This window comes from Notamacropus eugenii, chromosome 2 (genome assembly GCF_028372415.1).
Source record: "Notamacropus eugenii isolate mMacEug1 chromosome 2, mMacEug1.pri_v2, whole genome shotgun sequence".
Lineage (NCBI taxonomy): Eukaryota > Metazoa > Chordata > Mammalia > Diprotodontia > Macropodidae > Notamacropus > Notamacropus eugenii.
Genome location: NC_092873.1, coordinates 311,952,018 through 311,973,968, shown reverse-complemented (window position 1 = coordinate 311,973,968; position 21,951 = coordinate 311,952,018). Strand labels below are relative to the sequence as shown.

The window sequence follows — 21,951 nt, the reverse complement described above, 5'->3', positions numbered from 1 at the left end:
CCCAGTCATTCCAAGAGATAAACAAATTCCAAGTCCTTGACTGCTACACATCTCTGATTTCAATCAGGGAAAATAACAAGACCAAGGGCAAGTCATTTTTTGATCTGTTGGTCAGGTTTACATACTTTAATACCCCTATCAGGTCCTTCCCTTCCTCTCCGAGTCTTCTCCAGATTAACTTTCCCCTGGCTCTTTTAACTGTTTTTCTTTTAATCAGTGGGGGAAAAGCCAAATATTTATTGGGCTGGAATTCAGTTAAATCAACTGTTTGTGAAAGAACTGGAAAGGGTTACTGAGTGGGTTAATATAAAGTAGATGTCCATTGACGGGAATAACCAAACAAATTATGGTACATGAAAGTGGTATAATATTACTGGGCTATGAGAAATGATAAATATGAATATTGAGAACCATGAAAAAACTTACATGAACTGATTCAAAGTGACAGAAGCAGGAAAGTAATATACATATTGGCTACAGTAATAGAAATGAAAAGAACAATAACCACAGAACAGTTAAAAATGAATATTAAAAATTATCGAGAACAAGCTTGGATCTAAAGAAGACAAAGGAGAAGACCCTTCTCCACTCCCTTGCAGAAGTGGGGTTTTTTTTCAATATGTGAATTGATTTTGTCTGTTTTTTTTTTCTCTTCCTTTTTTTTTCAAAAAGCATTATAATGGCTAGTTCTCTGGGAAGAAAAAGGGGAAAGATTCAGGGAAAAGTCTAGATAATGTAAAAACAAAAGATACTAATAAAATATTTATATACATATGCATGTATAGATATGTACACATGTGCATGTATGTGTGCATGTAAAAAATGAAAAACACAATGCTTTAACAAGAAGAGTGTTGGTCTTCGGTTCAGAAGACCTGAGTTTGAATGCCCAGTATCTACCCATAGGACTTTAGATAGTTTCATTTCACTCCTCTGAGACTCAGTTTCCTCATATATAAAACTGGCCTTGAGGCAACTAAGTGGTTCAGTGGATAAAACACTGGTCCTAGAGTCAAGAAGACCTGAATTCAAATCCAGCCTCAGACATTTAGCTAGGTGACCCTGGGCAAATCACTTAACCTCTATTTGCCTTAATCCACTGGAGAAGGAAATGGCAAACCAATTCAGTATCTTTGCCAAGAGAACCCCATGGACAGTATGGTCTGTGGGGTCACAAAAAGTCTGACACAACTGAATGACTGAACATCAACAACAAAATGGACCTACAGATATAGGTTCTATCTTCTAGGCTTGTTATGAGGAAAATGTGTTTTTTTAAAAAAAAAGGTGTTATTTAGATATATGTGTGTGAGGCATCCATTTCTGAGAACAGAACTAGAGAGAGTGATATGTCATCTATTCCCCTGCCTCCCAACACAAAGGAAGCAACTGAGAGCTGGCTTTATTTACAAACCATAAATGAGACATTCTCCCTTCAGAACTAGCAAGCTCTGACCTTTCTTGGGTTTCTCTTTGGCCATCACATATCCCCTGAATCTTTCAAAATTATCAACAAACATCTTGTTCTGACCTCAACACCCAGGAAGGGCAGACTGGCCTGCATACACAGAAACCTGCTGATTCTGCCTGCTGTGCTTGGTCTGAGCATTTATTGTCATTCAGACCTCTGAAGCGGTTACTACCAAACTCCCTGTAGACTCTACAAAAAGAGGAACTTTCTAGTTCAATGTCAGTTTCCCCTAAGAATTCACCCTATAATAATGATGGGAGCTTGGAGTGAGTAAGGGAAGCAGTAGGGAAAAAGCCATATGAGCTGGCAAGGATAAGCAAGCTGTTTTGCAGAGGATTGGAACTGGAGATGGGTCCCTAGGGACCAATAGAGAGTAACTGTGAGACCATAAACAGGGTCCCCTACCTCTTATAAACATACTGCTAGGTAGGAGGCTGCCGTCAAGGTTAGCCCTATAGGCAAAGCATGCAGGCAGAGATATGGCTCAATAAGGGACCCTTCCTTGGAACCATATTTCGTAATCCCATGATTAGAGACACTCCTTAAATGAAGGTTTTGTCTCCAGAGGATCCCCATTAAAATACAAAATTCTTTCATTGCTCCTGACCCCTAAGGGGGATAACCTTTGTCAAGTCTCCTTCTTTCCAGGACCCAGAACACTTGTCCAGACTGATAGTTTCCGATCAGGAATCCGTGCAGATCAATGATTCTCAATCTCTATGTCCTGGATTCCTTTGGCAGGCTGGTGAAACCTATGGACCTCCTTCTCAGAATAATGTTTTACAATGTATAAAATAAAATACACAGGATTGCAAAAGAAAACAATTAGAGTGAAATACAATTAGCAAGATTTTTTTAAGTTCACAAATGCCAAATTAAGAATCCCTGGTGCAGATGAAAATCTTCTCCATCTGGCCCCTTAAGGTTTTTTTAGACACATGACCCACAGATCAGCCCACTGGGAGAACTGATCAAAGCTTGTATCAACAGGAATTGGGCATTATCAGATTAATAGTCACTGAAGTCAAGTCATTCACTTGTGCCTCTTGGTAAGTGAAAGTCTCACTAAGCCAGGCAAAGGTCTAGAGCTTTGATGATGGGAAAGAGAAGAGTAGACTATAGAACTCAACATTCAACCTCCTACCTCCGTGCCTTTGTACAGACCATTCCTGTGTCTGGAATGCCCTCTTTCCTCACTGATACTTCTGGAAATTTCCAAGGAAACAATGTGGTGCTGTGGATTCCAATCCCTCCCTTGCCAGGTATTAACTGTGTAACCTTAGATATGTCATTAACTTCCCTTGGCCTTGGTTTTTCACATCTATAAAATGAGATGACCTCTAAGGTCCTTTTCACTTCTTCAGGCTATAATTCTATAAGGTCCCTTGAAGGGGTTCATGTGTCATCCCCTACAGGAGGCCTTTCCTTATTGTACACCTCCATCCCAGGGTTGGTGGTGTTCTAGTCTCCATCACTATGCCCACCACTACCAAACAACTCTGTGTGTATTTTATATCTACCTTTCTGTATATGAGAGGCAGCTTGGTATAATGGATAGAGAGCCAGGAGGAAAAGGATATAAAGAGAGAAGAAGGAAGGAAGGAAGGAAGGAAGGAAGAAAGGAAGGAAGGAAGGAAGGAAAGAAGGAAGGAAGGAAGGAAGGAAGGAAGGAAGGAAGGAAGGAAGGAAGGAAGGAAGGAAGGAAGGAAGGAAGGAAGGAAGGAAGGAAGGAAGGAGCTTTGCATAAGAGGTCTAGGGACCCAAATAAAAAACCAAAACCTAACTCGTCACCTACATCCCCATTTTTGCCAGTTGTCTTTGCCTACAATGCCTCTCTCTACAGTGAGAAAAACGGAGGGAGAAAAGTGACTTTTTCCACAAAGTCTTTCAGGATTATTGGATGAAAAGTAACACGTGTGCTCCACAGCCAAGTACCAATTCCACAAAGTGAAAACAGAGCGGAAATCAAGCTGCATGCGTGGCTTGACATGTGTAAGTTTGTTATACAGTCCTGTGTGGGTTTTGCCTGCCATAGATCACCCCTCATTTGAAACACTCCAATAAAAATTATTCAAAGCAAGAATTCATTTTTATTTACCCACCATCCACTTTAATATTAGTCATCACTCATCTTTTATGTCCTCACAGCTATGATCCATCTTCATGGACATCAACAATAATCCTCCCCCAAAGCCAAGTATGGAGACGTTTATGGCTTTCAAATCTTTCCATGTACCATAGCTCCTCAGTGGCTTTTCACACATGGGTAGGTCAATATTTACGGAGCATCAAGCATCTACTAAGTGCCAAGGACATGAACTGAGCTACAAATCTCAACCTAAAATGAACAACTCTGATTTGTTAATCTAAACCTAAATATTCATATTTTTCCATACAGCAGGTTCAAGAAATATCTTGCAAGCCAGTATTATGGCACTGTTGTTGGTTGTTATCCTTTATTCTTGAAGAGGACCAAAATGGCATCACGATGTCAGGGTCAAGATACAGTGAGTCCTATTGTGGCTAATCAGACCAATACAAGTTCAGAAGACTGTACCACATAATGGACACAAATAGTCCATATAAACATTTGGAGTGGAGATGTCTCTAAATTTGTGCATCTCATATTTCTTTTTGAGCTGCTGCAATTGGTGCTTCACTCATAGAGCACAGTCCCTTCTTTGATGCAAGCACACCATGGTGGGAAGTCCTTTGCCATTGTCTCCCATGTGATGTAAATGATTCCAAAATTCTTTAGAGACACCTTGAGATTGTCCTTGTATGGCTTTTTCTGACCTCCAAGTAAGTACTTGCCCTGTGTGAATTCTCCATAAAACAGTCTTTCAGCAAACATACATTTGGCATTTGAACAACATGGCCAGCCCACTGGAGTTGCAGTCCCCACAGTAGAGTCTGAATATTTGGCAGTTCAGCTCAAGAAAGGATCTCAGTGTATGGTTACATTCCTCCCTCTGGTGAAAACCTTGAAAAACCAAGGTCTAGAAGAGTTCCAGTTAGCACAGAGACTAGGAGAAAAAAAAAGAAGAGATAGACAGGAATTCACCGACCAAGTTCTCTTACCCTGGAGTTGTGAGCACACAAGACAAGGATATGGGCCTCTCAGTCTGACACTGTGGGGTCAGGTCAGGTCTGGGGACAACACAATGATCACTTCCTCTGTGTAGAAAAGAACAGATTTCACATGTTCTTTATTCCTTCTCTTATTCCTTCAAAACTCAGCATAGATCCCATCCACTCATTTGTGCCTTCTCTAGACTATTTGATTAAGGTATAGACCCCTTCCCCAAAGGGAGGTAGAACATAGACATGCAGAAACAATTACTCTTACTAATGAGTCCATAAGGGTTGCCCCTGAAGCAAAGAAAATCTACTAAGCCCTGTATTTGTTTTTATCTATGTTCATTCCTTCAGTCATTCATTTCTTCATCAAATACTTTTACTAGACAGATATCATACATAAGAAACTTTGGGGGAGATGAAGAAGTGTAACATACTAGCTGGCCTCATGGAGTTTATTAACTAGTAGCAAGATAAGAAATATAGACTAATAACTGTGATAAGAGGCATCATAAGGGAAGTACTTATAAGAGAGATGTAAGCGAAATGTCCTGGGGATTCAGAGCTGGCAGAACTCAATTCTCTTATGCCTACAGAATTTTTGAAGGGATTCTCTGAGATATATACCTTGTGCAGAAGTATTGCTAAAATTCTTAAATGAAGAAGTCATTTAATTTGTCTTCTTTAGCTTGACCTCAGAGCTACAGGTGTAAATTAGGGAGAAATAGATTGCAGCTAGGTGGTACAGTGGATAGAGCACCAGATCTGGAGTCAAGAAGACCTGAGTTCAAATGTGACCTCAGACACTTACTGGCAAGTCATGTAACCTTATCTGTAAAATGAGTTGGAGAAGGAAATGGCAAACCACTCCACTGTCTTTGCCAGGAAAATCCCAAATAGGGTCACAAAGAGTAGGACACAACTGAATAACAAGATTTCAACTCAAGGTAAGGAAAAATCATCCTAACAATTAGACCTGTCCAAAAGTGGAATGTGCTGCCTGGGGAGAGAGTGGATTCTCCCTCACTGCAGGTCACCAAGCACAAGAATTTGATGGGGATGTCTTTCTAGCTCAAGAGCCATGTTCCTATAACGTTGCAGAGAAAATTCTACAAATGCAATTTGGGCCAAATAAATGGATGTTGTGTGATGTCCTGACTTCGTTACTACTTGTCACTTCCCCTCCCACACCTCAGTTTACTCACCTGTAAAGTGATAACTTCTGAGATTCATCAGGTTCCAGCCTCAGATCTAGTATCATCTTCTGTAGGATTCCTGATCCATTTTTAAAATGTGTATCTTTCTATTTATGCAGTAAATTACAAGTCTCTCTTCCTTCCTCTCTCCTTTCCCTCCCTTTCTTATATATCATTATTATTTTCCTTTCTGTCTGACAGCAAATAAAACATGGTCACCTAACAACTGATGGATTCTGGGACAGATCCCATCCAGGAACAACCGAGACCTGTGCTTCAAGATCACCCTTCATCCTGAGTAACCCAGACATCTTAGTCGAGAGGAAGAAGGAAACAAAATTTAGCTTCAGGGCACGAAGAATAAACACACCTGCAGTGTCCAAGGAGGAGAAGTTTAGTCCCAAGCACCCGATGTCTGAAATACTTTGGAGACAGCTTGAAGCAAAAGGTCAGAGTCACAGCTGAAACAACTGACCCCAGGGCAGCCAGGATAGGGAAAGCAGATTTTTCTGCTCAGCCAGACAAAGAATTCTCTCTCTCCCTGGGATCTCTCTCTCTCACCCTCAGCATTTCATTCATTCAACAAATATTTACTGAGCACCTACTGTGTGTAAGGCCACTGTGGAGAATACCAAGATGAAAACACCTCCCCTGCTCTTATGGAGCTCACAATCCAGACAGGGTATAATCAGATTGTAGATTTAGAGCTGGAACAGACCTCATTAAGGTCAATGCATGCATTTCACAAATGCAGAAACTGAGCCTCAGAGAGGTTAAATGACTTTAATTAGAATCACATAATCAATGATCTAGAGCTTAGAAGAGATCTCAGAGGCCATCAAGTCCGATCCCTCACTTTACATATGGGGAAACTGAGTCCCAATCTGCCCTATGTTACACAGGTAGTAAAATAACAGTTAGGATTTAAACCCAGGTCCTCTGATCCAAAATCCATCTAATCCAGTCCTCTTATTTTATATGCGGATAAACTAATGCCCAAGGAGTCAAGATAGAAAATAGAGGAACTGGGATTCAATTGAGAAGCCTTTGCCTGCTAAACTAATACTCATCTAATCTAAACCCCCTCATTTTACAGCAGCTCTAAAATGGAAGAAGACTTGGGCAAGGTCTTGCAGGTAATCAGTAGCAAAGGCAGGATTTGAACCCAGCTCCTCTGACTCTAAACTCAGTGACCTTCCCACTGTACAACATTTACAAACTTATCTCTCTCGTGAAGTGAGAAGTGGGTAACAGCAGCAATATAAGGCAAAGTGAATACACCTGTGCTGACCTGGAGTGGATGGAAGATGAGCCCAGTCTAAAAGATTAAGTGAGAGACTTGAACTTTCTGATGCCAAGCCTTCAGGTGGAGCATAACTTAGAGGGATATGGTATCAGCCCAAGGTACTAAGCATAGTGAAGAAAATGCGTTAGATCTTGGCAGATTCTGCCCACCAGCCACAGTGGCCAGAGCGGAGGAAAAGCTGGCCAATGAGGTGAGAGTAAAAGCCTCCACCCCTGTGGGGTCTACCTTGCCCTGGGAACCTAGACAGGACTCCTGCCCTAGCTGTTCCTGGGAGCCCAAGAGAACAGGACATTTCCTTCCTAGCAGACAAAAGGCAGTCCCTCAGGCTTCCTTCCAGAGGCTAGTAAAGACCGAAACCAAACAGGGCCTGACAAAGCAGAAAGAGCCACTATTCCTGTACCTGGCAATGCATTCGCTCACTTATCGCCATCCTCACGGTAAAACTTCATTGTAGGAGCCAGGAAACAAAATGCACAACAATGTGCCTAAGCTCCTTTGAGTAGTAAAGGGATAGAACAACAAAAAACAGAAACTGAATCACAGAGCATTGAGCCTGGAGTCAGGAAGATATGAACTCAAATCCAACCTCACACAGTCACTAGTTGTATGATCTTGAGTAAGTCACTTATCATGGGTCTATCTGTTTCCTCAGTTGTAAAATGGGGATAATAATAGCTCTTACCTCCCAGGGAGGTTGTAAGGATCAAATGAAATAATATTTGTAAAGTGTTTAGAATAGTGCCTGGTAAATAGTAGGTACTTAATAAATGCTAGCAATGATGATGGTGGTGGTGGTGGTAGTGGTAGTGGTATGTAATTCATTATAATGGCCAGGTTTGACACTGAAGAAGAGATGAGAAAATGTATCTTCCTCTCATTTTTACAATTATGAGTGTGTAACATGTCAGATTCAGGCTAGTTTGTTGGACTGATATTTCTTCTCTTCCTTTTTAAATATTTATTACCAGAAATGACTCCCTGAAGAAAGGGAATAGAAGGAATATTTATTGGAGGGGGAGGAGTAATAAAATAAAATAAAAGATAAAAGATAACAATAAAAATATCAATAAAAATTTAAAATAAATTTTAAAATAAAATTAAATTAAAAACTTGTAGGAGAAAAGAGGGAATCCCTTTGTTAAATGTCAGAGAAGGAAATAATCCAACAGTTGCTCTCTCAAGAGGAAGGAGGAGGAGGAGGAGAAGGAGAAAGAGAAGAAGGAGAAGATATGATGCCATGGCTAGTGAACTGAGTCAAGGTAACACTGATCCTGGAACTGGGAAAACCTCAATTCAAGTAAAGCCTCCCATGATTAGTTACGTAACTGCCACTTGCCTCAGATTATTCAACTGTAAAATGAGGATAATAACAGCCTCTACTTCCCAGGGTTGTTGTAAGAATCAAATGAGAATGCACATAAAATACTTTGAAAACATTAAAGTGCTATGTAAATGTTCTCTATCATGGTTATTATTAATCCCTTTCTGACACACACTGACCATGTGAGTACTCACCCTTTCAGTGCCCCCAGGCAGTCATGGTCTGTAAACTGGAGTCGTTGCTAATCTTTCTTGGCAGTGGCAGTTCCCTGCACTTATCAATCATAGGTCCAGAATAATAATAATGATAAAAAAATACATCTTGCCATCTTCTCCCACAACAACCTTGGAAGGTAGATCGTATAAGAACAGGGACCCAGAGAGGTTGAGGAACTTGCTTACAGTCACAGTAAGGAGAGGAGAGAGCCCAGCTTTCAGCTCTGGTCTTCTTCCTCTTCCCATCACACAAGCCAGTATCTTCTTCTCTCAGATTGCCTTACTTTTTCTCTGTATGTATCTTGTACATACCTAGTCTCCCCCACTGGAATGGAAGATGTTGGATTTATGGAAGTATGGTAGTAAGATCTCCAGCTTTGAAGTCAGGGGACCTGAGTTCAAATCTGAATTCTACCATTTACTATGTTACATTGGGCAAGTCACTTAAATTTCCTGAGTATTCATATCCTCTTCTGTAAAACAGAGAAATATCTTACACTTAAGTTATCCATGGACTCTCTCTGTCAGGCAGTCAGCCAACTAGTAGTTATTAAACTCTTACTGTGTACCAGGCACTGTGCTAAGAAAGACCAAAAAAAAAAAAGCCAGTCCCTGCTCTCATGGAGGAGACAACACGGCAACAATTCTGAACAAACTACTTCCTGGATACATTGACACATAGTAAATGCACAGCAAACGCTCATTGACTGAATGGCTGATAGGCAGAATCCACAGAAAATCTGAGTGTAGAACATTACTCCTCTCCATATTGCCTATGATCTAGCGAAACTGACCTCACTGCTTTTCTTCAATGCAATCCAAACCGAACCAGTAAATATATATTAAGCGCTTACTATGTCTGAGGCAGAATCTGAACTCAGATCTTCCTGAGTCTGGGTCTGGAGCTCTATCCTCTTGACCCAGAACATGTCTACAGTGTCCGCTCTAACTCCAGTGTTTTCTCCCACTCCAAGCAAGGCTGAGGGTCAGCTGTCATGAGATGAATCAACTCTCAGGAGGCTCCTTTGTCCTTTGAAACCCTCTCCTGGAGCCTCAGCCTTCCCATCCCCAACACCCTAGCACTAAAGACAGACAGAACTTGGAGCTGCAGGCTGGAAACAACAGGTGAGCCCCTAGGAACAATCTGTCTTCGAGGACATCTCCTAGGAAGGGATGCTCTTTATTCAGAGAGCAGTTTAGTAGGCAGCATGCTGGGGAGAGGTAAGCCAAGAAAGGAACAAGCTTTCCTTGGTTTGGTTTATTTTCTGATGTTCCCAGCCCCTTTGCCCTCTCTCCTATCAGAGACCTACATTTGGGAAGACAAGAATAGCTCACAATCTACGTAGCCTTTAATCGATTCACAAAACCTTAGCCCATTGGAGTCTCTCCACAATCCCACCAGGTGGGTACTGCTTGCATTGTTAGCAGCTTGTGAGATCATCGCATGGGAATCTTGAAAAGATTCACAAAATAGTTCACATTAAGTGTGGTAAGGCTGAAAAAAGCTTTACAAATATGATCTCATTTTGAGTCTCACAACAACCCTGAAAGGCAGTAGATGCTACTATTCAGAGGAGAAAACTGATGCTCAAAGAAGTGACTTGTTCAGGGTCATGACCTTTGCTGAGGCAGGATTTGAACCCAAGTTCTCTTCAATCCTACTTCTGAGCTCAGTACACTACATTACCTCTCAAAGGGATCATCTGGTTTAACCTTTCATTTTCTAAAAGAGGAAGCTGAGGCCCAGGAAGGTAAAGTCCCTCCCCCAAGATCACACAGTTGATGAGCAGAAGAGCCAAGATTTGCACCCAGTTTGTCTGTCTCAAAGCCCAGTGAGCTTTCTATTTCAGTGATCAATAAAGGTATTGTTGTTCATTCATGTCTGACTCTTTGTGACCCCACTTGGGGTCTTCTTGGCAAAGGTACTGAAGCTGTTTGACATTTCCTTTTCCAGCTCATTTAACAGATGAGAAAACTGAGGCCAACAGGGTTAAGTGACTTGCTCAGGGTCATACAGCTAGTCGATGTCTGAGGATGGACTTGAATTCAGAAAGATGAGTCTTCCCAACTCCAGGCTCAACACTCATCCACTGAGCCATCCAACTGCCCAAAGTAAACCAGTAAAGGTTTGGAAAGCAGCCAAGCAGAAAGCCCTGGCCATCGTGCAAAGACCCCCTGGTTCTTCTGCTACTGTCCTTCCTCAGCCCCTTTCATCCCCCTTGTCTCACCTCCATCTCTCTTTCACAAATGAAGAGACTGAGGCTCCTATTGTGGCTTGGCTACACTCCCACAACTGTGAAGTGGTGAGGATTCAAACCCAAACTTCTCTTATATCTCCAGTTTAGTCACCTTTCTACTGCATTACACTGTTTTTCTGATTCAAAGTAAAATGGATAATTGCAGAAAATGGAGACTTCATTAAGGCAGCTGAGGGGGAGGAAGGACTGTCAGAAATCCCAAAATTAAACAAGTGCATCATAACATTATATTATATATGCTATATATGTATGCATCATGTCAAATATATATGAAATAGACAAAAAAATCAATCTGGTGTGTGAGGAAGGCCTCTGACATCTGGAGGAGGATAGGAGGAAGATATGGGTAACGCTCAAGTTAATCTTGAAGGAAACTAGGGATGTTGGGGAGCAGCTAGTTGGTACAGTGGACAGATGCCAGGTCTGGGGTTAGGAAGGCCTAAGTTTCAAATCCAGCCTCAGACACTTACTAGCTGTGTGACCCTGGGCAAGTCAGTTAACTTGTTTACCTCAGTTTCCTCATCTGTAAAATGAACTAGAGAAGGAAATGACAAACCCCTCCAGTATATTTGCCCAGAAAACCCCAGAGTCACAAAGAATCAGATATGATTAAAACAACTCAACAACAACAACAGGGATGCTGGGGGCAGAAATGAGGAGGGACATTCTAGGCTTGAGGGACAGTGTAAGCAAAGGCCCAGAAACAAGAGATGGAATGTCACACATGTGCCACCTCAAGTAAGCTAATTTGGCTTCAACAGAAAGTGGATAAAGTACAGCTAAATGTTATTGACCTAGAAAGATGAGCCAGAGCCAGACTGGCAAGGGCTTTAAAGGCCAAATAGAGGAGTTTGCATTTTATCCTAGCACCAAGAGAGAGTCATTGGGACTTCTCAAGCAGAGGGATGATATGGTCAGTGCTTTAGGAATATCAATTTGGCAGCTGTGTGGAGGAGAGATCAGAGTGGGGAAGGGGGGCATCTTCAGTCATCCTGATCCATTTCTGGCCACTTGATGCAGATTGCTGTAGAGAGAAAGTAAGGCTGGTGACTGCACAGCCCTGCCTCACTTAAATCCAAATTCCTTTGCATGTCATGGTATAACCTCCCTGATGTCATGGTCTTCTTCGAGATCAAAGGACCAACAATGAATTCTGAGTGGGTTAAGACTAGAGGCAGGAAGAATATTTGGGAGGTTACTACAATAGCTCAGGTGAGAGGCAACGAGAGACTGAAATCAGTGCAAGGTCCTGAGGTCTTTCTTGGTCCTGAGGTCTTTCTTGGTCCCTGTCCCACCCTCCCAGTCAAGCAATGCCTACCTCAGAATACCCTCTATCTGTGTATATATAGCTCAAAGTCTGCATGCTTTCTCTCCCATTCAAATATGAGCTCTCTGAAGATAGAGATGATGTTGTTTTTGTACCCCCAGTGCCTAGAATAGTGCCTGACACATAGTATGTGCTTAATAAATGTTAATTGACTGAGCTATTGATTGAAGATGACCGATAGGTAATTGGTAAGACAAGACAAGAGATCATGACTGATTGTGGTGGCCAAGAACTAGAAATGAAAGGTATGCTCATCAATTGGGAAATGGCTGAACAGACTGTGGTACATGAATGTAATGGAATACTATTGTTCTATAAGAAATGATGAGCAGGCTGATTTCAGAAAAACCTGGATAGTCTTAAATGAACTGATACTGAGTGAAACAAGCAGAACCAGGAAAACACTGCACACAGTAACAGCCACATTGTGCAACGACTCACTTTGATAGACTTAGCTCTTCCCAACATTGCAATGATCTAAAACAACTCCAAAAGATTCATGATGGAAAATGCTATCCACATCCAGAGCATGAACTGGGGAGTCTGCATGCAGATGGAAGCATATTATTTTCTATCTCTCTCTCTCTCTTTTTTTGTTTTTTTTTCCTTGAAATTTTTTGCTTTGGTTCTAGTTCTTCTTTACAACATAACTAATGTGGAAATATGTACATTCATGGGCTATATCAGATTGCATGCCATCTTGAGGAGGGGCGGTTGGAAGGGGAGGGAAAGAAAAAAACTTAAAACTCAAAATCTTATCAAAGTGAATGTTAAAAACTAAAAATAAATGGTTTTTTTTTTAGTTCATGACTGAGATTGTGGCTGGATATCTAGAAGCTGTCTGCATAGAGATGATAATTCACATACACACATACACACACACACACACACACACATACACACACACCCCATAGGAGTTGACAAGATTAACAAAAGAGCCTTGAGGGTTAGGACATTGATGCTGATCCAGCAAAAAAAAATGAGAAGGAATATCAAGACAGATGAAAGGAAAATCTGGAGAGAGCAGTGTCAGAAAAAAAAATCCAGGTAGGAGGAAGTGTCTTGGAAGAGAGGGTGGTCAGTAATATCAAATACTGCAGGGAGGTCAAGACAGATGAGAAATGAGGAGAGGCTGTCATATTCGGCAATTAAGAGATCCTTGCTATATTTCTTTTTTCCTTGGGGATGTGGAGTGAAAGGAAGAGAAAATAAATGAAAAAAAATGTTTTTAATTCAAAGAGATCATATAACGAAGTCAGAAACCAAACTGAAAGGAGTTAAGGACTGGGAAGGGAGAAGGGTAGCAACAAGCCTTCTATAGGAGTTTGGTTGTGGGAGAGAGCAGAGATATTGGATGATAGCATGAGGAGGCATTAGTCATGACTTCTTTTGACAAGGATAGCCAAGTTTGGGACTGTTCAAGATTCCAAAGATAAAGTAACAGCAATTTTAAGTTATAGTATTTCAAAGATACGGTAACTATAACTGTAAGTTACTGTTATCCTGAAGATCCAGTAACAGTAGTGGCAGAATCTACCGACATGGTTGTTACATAGGTAATTTGCCCTGAGCAAGTAGTAGACTCTCAATAAATGCTGGGTGGGTGGCTGGATAGATAGGGTGGATGGATGGACGGATGACTTGTCAGGTCATCCTAGAAAAACTGATAAGTTTTTTAAGAACTTAGGAAAATCTCTTCTAAAACAGCATGGTGTAGGATTCTTTCTGATTTTACAATCAAAGAACAACCTGGGTTGGAGTCTTGTTTGTGCTTTTAACTACCTATGTGACATTGGGAAAGTCAGTTCCTCTCTTTGGGCCTGTTTCTTCATCTTGTGTGACTTGGGCAAGTCCCTCCTCTGTATCCCTGTTTCTTCTGCAAGACAAGGTCAATGAACTTCAATGATCTCTAAGACCTCTGCCAGGGTTAAAAGCTTTTATCAAAGGGCATGCTTCTACATAATTCAAAGGAAGACACTTTTCTTGATACCACATCTTCCCAAAATGGATGCTCTGGACCAGAGCTCCACATTCCAGATAGACCTGAGGATGAGAATGTGGCTGGTGCAGATTTCAGGGAGAGCAAGAGAGCTTGAAAATGATGTTCCATCTAAAGCAACAGAAAAGAGACCACACTTAGAGGCTAGGCATCAAGGCCTAAGGTAATTGTTTTCTTCTACAGAAGTTATTGTAACAAAGCAAAAAAGATCAGTAATCATTAAACAAACTTTACTCTCTGGCATTTTCACACCTCTGTTGATGGATTAGTTAAGAAAATTCTGAATAAATTATGAAGTTATGGTAGAAAGGAGACTTCTTGCAAGAAAGCCTCAATATAACAGCTTTAAAAGGGTAAAACACAGGTTTATTAAACTTGGCAGCCCTAACAAATCCTGGCTCCCATTACTGGGCCAGTGAAAAAGAGCCACCTTCTGATATGTCATTGGTGATTCAAATAACAATAAATGTTCCCACATAGAGCAGTAGCAGCTTATCAACAGCTCCCCCCACCACTATGAACATAAACAGTCTCTCTTGAAAAGTATCCATGAACCCAAAAGGCAGCTACTTGTGCAGCAAGACGAGGAGGGCATTAACAACAAACCCTTCACACACACACACACACACACACACACACACACACACACACACACACACCCCAAAAGGCATCTTCCCCACAGACTTGCCACCATCTATAGAATTTTCACCATTAGCAGCACTCATTTGGATGAAAGTTTTGTGTCTCTATCTAGACTGATCTGGAGGGCCACTTCATGAAGTGGGAAAATGCTGCATTTGGAGTGACAGCATCATTTAATGTAACCTCCTCATTTTATAGATAAGGAAATTGTTGTTCAATTATTAAAGTCATGTCTGACTCTGTGACCACATTTGGGGTTTTCTTGACAAAGATTCTGGAGTAGTTAGCCATTTGGCAAAACTACTGGAATAATTTGCCATTTCCTTCCCCTGCTCATTTTATAGATAAGGAAACTGAGGCAAATAGCATTAAGTGACTTGCCCAGGGTCACAGGGTTAGTAAGTACTTGAGGTCAGATTGCCTGGTATACTCTTTGAGTTCCACAGAAGTTAGGTGACTTAACCAAAGGTACATAAGTAGTATAATTCAGAAGATCTGGGTCAAAAATGACTATTTGCGTGGTCTTGGGGAAAGAAATTTACCTCTTTGGGTCTCAATCTTCTCAGCTGTAAGATGAGGGAGTTAGACTAGATGACCTCTAAGGGCCCCTTCCAGCCCCAAATCCATACTCTTATTATCCCTAGAATGAAAACTTGTTGCCCTGGAAACACCTACTAACGCCATTAATGACCTGTCTGTTCAGCAAAAACGCAAGTATGAAGGGAAGGGACCCAGGACCTGTAAATTAAGGTAGGAAAAAGAAAGTAAACAGCTGAGGCATGGGATGTTGACCAAGGAAGGAAGGTCCAAACTGGGTATCATAACAGAGGCACTGAGGAGACACAGAATTGGTGACACAAAGGCAGCAGATACTGAAAACAAGAAAAGGTCTTAGAAAAGGAGAGCAAGAAAACTAGAAATACTCTTCCTCCTCTGCTCTACTTACCTCCTCCCCAGCTTCCTTTAAGTCCCAACTAAAATCCCATCCAGAAGCCTTTCCCAGCCCCCCTTAATTCCATTGTCTGCTCTCTGTTAATTATTTTCTAGTTTCCCTGCCTATGGCTTGTTTTGTATATGTTTATTTGTATGTTGTCTACCCAATTAACTTGTAAGCTCCTTGAGGGCAGGGACTGTCTTTTAAGTATCCCCAGAACAGTACCTGGCACATAGCAGGTGCTTAATAAAGGTTGATTGATTCATAGTCATTGAAACCGACTCCCCCATCTGAACAAGAGAGCCACAGATGCTGAGTCAGAGAATCATAGAATCTCAGGACCTCAGCAGTCAACCTGAAAAGGAATCTGTACTATAACATACCCAACAAGTGGTCATCCAAACTCAGCTTGGTGACCTTCAGTGAAGCAGAACCCATTCTATTGTTGGACAGTTCAAATAAAGAAGTATGAACACCTTCCACTGTGCCTAAATTGGCTTCTCTGAGTTCTTTTCTTTTTACTGGTTATGGTCCTCTGAGGGAAAACAGAATCAAGTCTAATTCTCTGTCAGATGACAATCTTTCTAATACTTGAAGCCAGCTTTCATGTTCCTGCAAATCTTTCCAGGCTCAATGTTCTATTTCCATGACCTCCAAGCTCTGGCATTGTTCTGAAGCAGGAGCAGATGCTAAAAACAACAACAATAACAACTTTGCTTCATTAGAAAGAAAAACACAATGGAAAGATGCAAGACCAGTGGAAAAACAATGGGGGACATGACCAGCAAATACTTGGAATTAGAAATAGCTACTAAAGTTTCTGCTTCTTCGGCAATGTCTCAATGTTCCAAAATCTCATTGATGTGGACCTCAAACACTTTTGAGCTGTGTGCCCCTGGCCAACTCATTTAATCTCTGTCAGCCTCAGTTTCCCCATCTGTCAAATGAGGATAATAATAGCACCTACCTCCCAGGGTTTTTATGAGGGAAAAAAATGAGATATTTGTAAAGAACTTTGCAAATTTTAAGGCTCTATATAAATCATTCGTTCATTTCAGTGATGTCTGCCTCTTCATGACACCATTTGGGGTTTCTTGACAAAGATATTGGAGTGGCTTGCCATTTCCTTCTCCAGCTCATTTGACAGATGAGAAAACTGAGGCAAACAGGGTGAAGTGACTTGCCCAGGGTCACACAGCTAGTAAGTGTCCAAGGTCAGATTTGAACTCATCTTCCTGACTCCAGGCCCAGCTCTCTATCCACTGTGCCACTTAGCTGTCCCACTACATAAATACTAGCTATTATTATGAGGCATTATGGTCCCACAAAAAAGTGGAGGATCCCTTGCTACTGAGAGGCTACTTGTTTTCCAAGGCATAGAGCATAATTCAATTCAGTAAACATTTATTGTGTGTACTATGTGCAAGACACAGTGCTAAGTGTTGGGGTGAAAAAAATGAATGACTTAAGACACCATTCATGCTCATCAAGGAGTTTACAGTCTGGCCAGGAGATAGACATGAGCACAAATAGCTATGATATACATTAAAATGTGTGAAGTCCTTTTATGGCAGCAAAGAATAGGAAACAAAATAGATGCCCCTTGATTGGAGAATGGCTAAACCATTCAATGGAATCCTGGGATCATAGCTTTAGAGGGGAAAGGGATCTTAAAGACTTCTAGCCTAACTCTTTCTTTTTATAAATAAAATGAGGGAGTTGGACTAGCTGGCCTCTAAAATCCTTTCAGATCTGAACCCAGGGTCCTATGATCTTCCGACAGTAGGCAGTCCACCAAGTAGACGATCCAGGGACTCAGATATTCTCCCTTCCTCCCTTCATGCCTTAAAATGACTAACCCACCATGGGCCATGAGCTTATGCTGCATTGCCTCCTATGGAGTTTGCTTACCTGGTATTGTGGATCATGGGGCCAGATGTGACTTCCAGGTACAATTACACTATTTTCTCAACTGAAGAACAGGGAGCAGAGTCAAGCAGGATATAAACCATTCAGTCTGTATTTGCCCAACTGGTATTTGGAATACAGAATTATTAGAGCTGCCAAAATCAACACTGCAGTAGCAGCAGTGGTGACCAAGGGCAAACATGTCTGAGAGCTTTGCACATCCAGGAAAGGAAGAGGACTGGGGCCCAGATTTTTTTTCTACTCACTGAGTAGAGTTCCCAGTGGCTTTTCTCCCATTCTTTCTGACTTCTTTCCAGAGCCACCAAATACCCTCAACCTTCCCCAGCACCTCCCACCAAGCCCTGATATTCTGTGCAGGCAATCCAGAAGTCTATCTTTCTCCCCGGGAACATTCCTAGAACACAGGAATCAAGATCCTCCTTAAAAATAACAAATCTGGAGCCCTAAGATAACTAATCCCCTTAGCTAAAACAGTTCTTCTTGTCCATCCCCTTGTATTTAAGCATTAACACCTCTACTATTCCAGAAAAATGAGAACTGATTCTGTTTAAAAAGACCTTTGGACAGAGCAGATGTCTTTTTTCTGGACCAAACTGTGGTTTGAATATGATGGAGTATTATCACACTATGAGACAAACTCTTTCAATTCAGTAGAATATTATCATATGATAAGAGACAATGAGTATAAAGAACATAAAGAAACACGGAAAGACTTATATGAACTGATGTAGAATGAAAGAAGCAGAACTGTCATAGTACACACACACATACACACAAACACATGTGCACACACATATGTATATATATGTGTGTATGTATGTGTGTGTATGTGTATATATATATGCATATATATATACATATATATATATATATGTATATATATATAGGCACAATGATTCCAACTATGCAAATGAAAAGAACATCATAAAACAAACAACCACAAAGTCAAAACTGAACACTGTTCAACTGTACTAACCAAGCTTGGTCCTAAAGAACTTTAAAATGTGCTTTTCTCCCTTCTTTACAGAAGTGAGGAACTATGGGCATGGAACAATGTATATACTATCAGACACTATTGATAGGTTAGTTAGATTTGCTATACTGCTTTTTGCTTCCCCTTTCTTTTTTCCTCTTTGTTATAAGGGATGGATCTCTAAGGAGGGGAGAAGGGATGAATATATTTGGGGAGAAGAAGGTGAAATAAAAAGATATATCGAAAAAAATTTTAAACAAAACAAAAACTTTACTGTAGGGATAGGACAAGAGGGAACATAAATGGGAACTTGTTGAAGCCTAGAGAACAGAAAGACAAATCAAAAAGCTATCATCTGCCCTCTAGGAACTTAGGGTCATAGATCTAGAATTGAGATCATACCATCCAACTCTCTCATTTTACAGTTGAGGAAATTAAAGTCCACAGAGATGAAATTACTTACCCAAGGTCACACAGATATTATATGTCAGAACCAGGATTTGAAAACAGATTCTCTGAATGTACAGCCAATAGTACTCTTTATAATGTCCCTCATTCCATTGGAGAGAGAACTACAACTATTGAGAGGTAAAGAGGATTTTGCATCAAGGTGCTAACACTCAAGGGGGCAAAATCTAACACACACACACACACACACACACACACACACACACACACAGAAGGAGAGCAACTGCCATCTCCATGTCTCAGTTTTGGAACCTCTTTTATTCCCTACCAAATGGCAACACAACCATCCACCCCCAGGTATCCTTAGGGTTCCATCCCTGCTATGTCCATCTTCCACCCAAACATTCTGAGGGTGAGGGTCAATTGCCTTTTCTTCTAACACACATGTATGTATTGACAGTCAGACTATAACATGCCCTCAATTATTTTTGTTCCAAGTTGAAAAATAAATATTTCCTTAAGACTATGACTGGGGGGTGGAGGAAGAAATCCAATATATAAACCAAAATGGATTAAGATAGATAGATAGATAGATAGATAGATAGATAGATAGATAGATAGATAGATAGATAGATGATAGATAGATAGATCGATGATAGATAGATATGGTCATTTGAGGCAGAAGAGAATCAAGATACTTCCCATAAAAGATGGCACATACGAAGGGTGGAATTCTAAGAGGGAGAAATGAGGAAAGGACTGTATTTCAGGTATGGGTGAGTCTATATAATCTTTATTTGAATAGAAAGAAATGTAAGAAATGATTCTCCAGGAAAATTCCCCAAATATCTGGGCTAGGCTTATGCAATTTAACATTTCTATCAATATCTTGGATAAAGGCATAAGCAGCAGACTTATCAAATTTGCAGGTGTCACATTTTGACAGCAAGAGCATCAGGTTGACTCTAAGGTGAGATTCAACATGGATAAGTATAGCTTTACATTTGAGTTAAAAAAAAAAAACAACCTCACAGGTATAAAATTGAGGATATGTGGCTAGATATCAGTTTTTCAAGAAAAAAAATGGGTGGGGAGGAAAGGCAAAAGTACCTGTAGGGGCAAGGTCAAGAGTCTAAAGAGTCAGAAGAGGTGACTGGAGATGAATGATAAAAAGTGAAATGAGCTTCTCGGTTGGTGATTGGGTCCTCCTCTTTGGAAGTTTCAAATAGAGGCTGAATGACCACTTGCTGTGTAATGAGGGGAGAGGTCCTTTAGAGGTTTGGGATTAGTCACTGAGATTTCTTCTAATTCCATTACAATAAATATACTTATTATGGTAATGTAAAGTAATCATTTTTTTTTTTATAGAACACTCATTATCTTCCAAAGAGATATCATTTTAGGAATGCAGCCTATATTCAGAAGAGGCCTATGTTCAGATCAATATGTTTATCTCCTTCAGTTTTGATCACAGGCAAGAACAGGTTCACTCTCTCTCCCCACCTTTGGACTGGACTAAGTGATGCATCATGCCTCCCCAGTGTTCTCCTCCTGGGTCACATTCTTCAGAGAGCTTTGGGGGAACATTTTTTTTACAAAGCCAAGTCTTGGGGTGCGGTAGAGAAGCCAGATCTACCAAAACCACAAGATAACTGGAGCTTCCAGGAGCTAGGTCTAGATGTGCCCTGAGAACCCCAAGCCTATAAAAGCAAAAGATAAATAAAGCAACTTCTTTATTAAGGAAGACTCAGAAAAAAAGAGTTTTCCAAAAGGGAAGGGATCCCAGAAAGCTTTATAAACCATCAGTGAAGAAGAGTTCAGATTATAAAGGATAGGGAATGGGGGCTGGACACAGACTTTCATCAGTACAGGGAACTGACAGTTCAGGACATTATCTCTGCAACTTATAAAAAGGAGTAAAATACACACACACATACACATACACACACATGTATATACACACACATGCACATGTATATATGTGTATATATAAAAGAGATCCTACCCTGAAGGAGTTTATAATACTTATAGGTATAGAGGTGCAAGTGTATGTATGTGTGTGTATAAACACTTATTGAATGCCTACCATGTGTACTGTGCTAAGCGTAAGGGATACAAAAAGACTCAAAAGACAGTCTGTGCCCTCAAGGAGCTTATTAAATCACATATTATATATATATCTATATGTGTGTGTATGTGTGTGTATATATATATGTATACACACATACGTATATATGTGTGTGTATGTGTGTGTGTATATATATATATACATATATACACTTACATATATATACACACACATGGCAGCTGGGTAGCACAGTGGATAAAGCACCAGGCCTGGAGTCAGAAAGACCTGAGTTCAAATTTGACCTCAGATATACTAGCGGTGTGACCCTGGACAAGTCACTTCACCCTGTTAGCCTCAGTTTTCTCATCTGTAAAATGAACTGGAGAAGGAAATGGCAAACCTCTCCAGTGTCTTTCAAGAGAACCCCGAACAAGATCACAAAGAATCAGGCATGACTGTAGGGCAGGGTTTATTTCATTTGGGGCTTTATGTCCCCAGTACCTAACACAGTTTTTGGCACATAGTAGGTCCTTTGAAAATGTTTGCTGAGGGTAGTCATCTCTAGGGATATGGGGAAAGGAAGAGAAGAAAAAAGAGAAATTTCTATGATAACTTTATTCTATTTTAAAGACATACTAGCAAGTTATACATAATAGAGTTGCAGCTTCATGTGAAATCATCTTTTTTATCATACTATGTTATAGAAATGCTTGTTTTATTCTATAAATTAAAAATAAATGTGAAAAAAAGTTTGCATGGTCGGTGGCTATAAAGAAGTGAGACCGGGTTGCTTGAGGAGTGAGGGGAGGGCAGACATATGTACTTT

The 21,951-nt window shown here is 40.6% G+C and overlaps 1 long non-coding RNA gene across 1 annotated transcript; it reads right to left on the bottom strand.

The window, feature by feature from the left end:
• Positions 1-3,580: 3,580 nt before the first annotated feature.
• LOC140527801 (uncharacterized) lies at positions 3,581-18,369 on the bottom strand. Its single transcript, XR_011974925.1, has 3 exons — positions 17,659-18,369; positions 16,131-16,436; positions 3,581-4,497 (listed from the first exon to the last, which is right to left on the bottom strand). It is a non-coding gene; the product is annotated as an uncharacterized lncRNA (long non-coding RNA).
• Positions 18,370-21,951: the final 3,582 nt, after the last annotated feature.